Source organism: Salmo salar, chromosome ssa08, assembly GCF_905237065.1.
Source record: "Salmo salar chromosome ssa08, Ssal_v3.1, whole genome shotgun sequence".
NCBI classification, from domain to species: domain Eukaryota; kingdom Metazoa; phylum Chordata; class Actinopteri; order Salmoniformes; family Salmonidae; genus Salmo; species Salmo salar.
In genome coordinates, this window is record NC_059449.1 from 8,883,432 (window position 1) to 8,888,467 (window position 5,036).

Here is a 5,036-nt window from a genome sequence, read left to right on the forward strand (position 1 = left end):
TACCCTCCAAGCTCATCATTAAGCTCAAGGTCCTGGGTCTGAACCCCACCCTGTGCAACTGGGTCCTGGACTCCTTAACGGGCCGCCCACCAGGTGGTGGAGGTAGGAAACAACACCTCCACTTCGCTGATACTCAACACTGGGGCCCCAGAAGGATGCATGCTCAGCCCCCTCCTGTACTCCCTGTTCACCAATGATTGTGTGGCCACGCACGCCTCCAACTCAATCATCAAGTTTGCAGACGACACAACAGTAGTAGGCTTGATTACTAACAATGACGAAACAGCCTACAGGGAGGTGGTGAGGGCCCTGGCCAGGAAAATCACCTCTCACTCAACGTCAATAAAACAGCAGAGAGCGCACCCCCCCCCATCCACATCAACGGGACCGCAGTGGGGAAGGTAGAAAGTTCCTCGTCGTACACATCACTGACAAACTGAAATGGTCCACCCACAGACAGTGTGGTGAAGAAGGCGCAACAGCGCCTCTTCAACCTCAGGAGGCTGAAGAAATTTGGCTTGGCACTTAAAACCCTCACAAACTTTTACCGATGCACAATTGAGAGCATCCTGTCGGGCTGTATCACCGCCTGGTACAGAAACTGCACCGCCCACAACCGCAGTGTTCTCCAGAGGTTGGTGTGGTCTGCACAAAGCATCACCGGTGGAAAACTACTTGCCCTCCAGGACACCTACAGCACCCAATGTCACAGGAAGGCCAAAAATATCATCAAGGACAACAAATACCCGAACCACTGCCTGTTCACCCCGCTACCATCCCAGAAGGTGAGGTCAGTACAGGTACATCAAAGCTGGGACCGAGAGACTGAAAAACAGCTTCTATCTCAAGGCCTTTAGATTGTTAAATAAACCATCACTAGCACAGAGAGGCTGCTGCCCTATATACATAGACTTGAAATCACTGGCCACTTTAATAAATGGAACACAAGTTACTTTAATAATGTTTGCATATTTTGCATTACTCATCTCATATATGCTGTATATACTATATTATATCCTATTCTACTGTATCTGAGTCTGTCGCTCTGACATTGCTCGTACAAATATTTATATATTATTTTTATTCACTTTTTTAAAATTTTTGAATATCCAAAACATACAATATACTTGCAGTGAAGCCGCTCAACAACTACACCACACCAGTCATCCAACAGACTCCCATTCAGAGCGGCACACAGAAGCGTCCAGGGTCAATGCCCTGTTCAAGGGCATGTCGACAGATCTCCCTCAAGGCCAAAGAAAAACGGGGACTCAAACCCTCCAAGATCCCCCCACAGTTCCCCATAGCTGTCCCTCAACCGTCCGAGACCCCTCCCACAGTCACCCCTCCAAGAAAAAAAATAAATACAAATGAAAAAAAAAAAATAATAATAATTCCATTCCCCAACCCCAATAACCCCCCCAATGTACCAACATCCAAGAAAATGAACAGAAAACAACAATGCAAAAAAATCTAAGAACATCAGGGACAACTAAAATCACAACAGCAAGGCCAACTGTATATGATTGAGTGCATGTCTGGCACTATTTACGTGTGTGTATGTGGGTATTTGAATAAGAGTGTGGATATGCATGTGTACAAACACCTGCACGGTATCAGCCTCTGGCAAACCGGCATTAGTTGTAAAAACACTGCCCCTCAGTGTCATTCAAACTTAGTTTTTATTACGTTTTATACTTTATCTTTGACCATCATTCTATCTCCCGCCCAGCAACTCCACTCCCACTTGTGTCCAATTCCACATCCCAACCCTCAGCTTACCTCAGCCCATCCCACCTATCTCTGCTGGCAACCCTCTTTGGATTTCTACGCAACATATATCTTTCAACTATGCTATGATGTTTAACGTCCAATTTCAATCTATCTAATCAAATAGAATCCACAGATTGCGAGTTGAAGATAAATACTTTTACTAAGAGTATTAGTAATTGACTGACCCGGTCTCTCCAGATCTCCTAACAGTACTATTTCTAGTGTACATTTTGATCAATGCTATGCATTATTAGCCATTCCTGAACCTGAGACCAGAAACAGGCTACCTGAGGGCAATACCAAAATAAATGGTCTATTGATTCTGTATCATCACAAAATCTGCAGAGCTTCGATGATTTTATGCCCCAAATATTCAACATTTTGTTGGTGGCAAGAATTCTATATAATAATTTTAGCTGAAAAGCACGAAGTCTTGAATCTTGTGTTGTTTTATATATCAACTCATACACCCTGTACCATGGAACTATTTTGCAATCTGTCAACATACTGGTCCTCAAATGAAACTGGTATACTTTACTATTTATGCTACTTTTATTCCTCCGCCAGTTTTGATCCTTTATATTGGACAGACAGACCAGTTCCCTACCTCCTCCCACTGCCACCTGCCTCCTCCATTTTTGGGGTAATGCTGTAATCAATTGGTTGTACTCTTGGATTGAGCAGACCTTCCCGTACAATTCTGATAACTCCATGAAAGACAACTCTACCATTCCAATTTACAATATCATTTAAGAAAAAATACCCTTTTCAAACATCTTTCCCATAAATACAGGTATTTTATCAACCAGCACATTTGAGTTCAGCCATAATATTTGTTCTATCTTTTCAGGGGATGACATTTTAGCTAGCTCTGCAATGCTTGTTTGAAAAAGAGAGATACTTTGAAAAAAGTATCATTTTCAATTAATTGAAAATGAGACATGTCAATCGGCAAAAAGGCAATTTTTAAACAATGGATGAGCTTTTCTTAGTAATCTACTTGCGAACCATTTAGGGTTCAAGTACAACTTTTGAATAAGTGACGTTTTTAGGGAGAGGTTTAGTGCTTTTATATTTAATAATCTCAACCCAGCCAATTCATATTCATTATATAGATAGGTATGCTTTATTTTGTCTGGTTTAGCATCCCAGATAAAGCAAAATGTTTTTTTGCTTATATAATTTGAAAAACGAATCATCAGGAGTAGGCAGTGCCATAAGTAAGTGAGTAAACTGAGATATGACTAAGGAGTTAAATCAGAGCAATTTTTCCATGGTTGCAGGATCTTGTCTATTTTTACAGGTTTTCTATTGAAATTCATTGTGGAGAGCTTATTTATATCTTTTGTGATATGAATACCAAGTATGTCTACTTCAACGTGTGGGGGCTAAACTCATGACTATGATTACATTTCCATTATTAGCAGCATCTAGGCTGTTCACTTTGAAGAGCTGAGACAGAATGGCTATATAAGGAATGGAACATATATGACCAGGGCCCGCTACCATTATAACCTATACAGCTGTCAGATGTGGGCATTAACAAGCAAGAACTGAGATAGAAAGATAATGGTGGAGAAAGGTCAAGGGAAGCTATTTTCATATAGAGGGAGGGGATTCTATACATTATGCAAAGACGGAATACTATAAAGGCAGGGCTCTGTGATATGATAATTTAGCTTTGTCCATGGAATTGCTTGGCTTTGTTACTTTGTAATAAAGTCTAACTGAATCTACAAGTTCCGGTATCTGTGCAAATATGACTCAATATTTTTCCACTACAAACGTCAGCACATTTTGTAGGTAAACTGCAGGGTAATGTAAAAGTTTTATTTTTTAAAGATCCAAAAAGTAATATTGTTCACTTATCTTAAGTTTGTCCAGAGAGTCCAGAAAAGTTATCTAGATCTTCAATGAGACATTGCAGGGATCTAGCTTGCAGACTTAATATAAAACTTCAGTCATCGGCATACATGTTTTTAAGCCTTGGATTTGTGATCCTCTAATGTTGTTATTGTATCTGATTTTAATAGCTAGCATTGTGATGGCCATAATGAATAGATATGGTGACAGCGGACACCCTTGTTCAACTTCTCTTATTTTTGTAATGGATTACATTAGATCGTTCTTGAATAAGTCCCTCTAGTTCTTTTTGTTTTTTCTCTTAACTTATTTTGTATCTCTGTAGTATTGTTTTTATTGCTATCTACCTGTACTATTAGTTCATGTATTTCCCTTGTTAGTCCTGTCTCTTTAGCCAGAAACTGCCTTTTTATTATTGATGAATATTGAATTGAATGACCTCTGAAGGTACATTTAAAGGTATCCCAAACAATAAGGGGATTTGCTGAACCTATATTATACTGGAAAATTTCAGTTATAAATTATTTTGTCTTAGTTAAAAATAAGTTGTCCTCCAGTAAACAATATCCCCATCCACGTGGAAATTCAATAAGAGGCCAATTAGATGATGATCCGATCGCATTCTGTCTCCTGTTTAACCTTTGATGCAAGAGTGAAAGAGACAAGAAAGTAGTCTAGATGACTAGCTTGATTAAGTCTCCTCCATGTATATCTCACTAGAATACAAATATACAAATATCCACCATTTCTAATGTGTCCATAATATTTGTAATTTCTTTAAGGGCACGGTGATGATAGTTTGTAGAGTGATTTCCTTTACGGTCCATTGAGGAACTTAACACTGTGTTATAGTCTCCCACCATAATGATTTGATAATTTGTTGCCTCTAAGTTCAATAAATTGGTATAAATATTGTCGAAGAAGTATGGATCATCCTGATTTGGACTATATAGATGAATGAGAAATCTCTTTTTCGTCCACTTTCATATTCAAAAAGATCCACCTTCCTTGAAAATCATTCCTGACTATTTGTACATTCAGATCGAAGTTTTTGTTAATTAATATCATCACACCTTTTGAGTTCCTTTGTCCATGACTGAAAATTATTTCACCACCACATTCCTTTTTCCACGCAACTTCATCTAAGGATGTAAAGTGAGTTTCCTGTAAACAGTATATGTTATATTCCTTTTTTTTAGCCATGTAAAGACTGATCTTTTTTTATTATCTGCTAAACTGTTACACTTATAACTGGCTATACTTATTTCACCCCTTACCATAACTAGATACTATACTCAGTCTAAATTGACCATAATTAGTGCTTGTAAAGTTACTGCCATCAGAGGTATTATGACAGTCAAAATTAGAGCTTTCAAGTCTGATATTTAGAGTTCAAGAAA

The 5,036-nt window shown here is 38.7% G+C and overlaps 2 protein-coding genes across 5 annotated transcripts in view; one reads left to right on the forward strand and one right to left on the reverse strand.

The window, feature by feature from the left end:
• LOC106610073 (zinc finger protein 214) overlaps window positions 1-5,036 on the forward strand; it is an 844,054-nt gene that overhangs the window by 535,635 nt on the left and 303,383 nt on the right. The window lies entirely within an intron of this gene.
• LOC106610081 (zinc finger and SCAN domain-containing protein 2) overlaps window positions 1-5,036 on the reverse strand; it is a 482,712-nt gene that overhangs the window by 30,230 nt on the left and 447,446 nt on the right. The gene's annotated exons all lie outside the window — the stretch shown is intronic.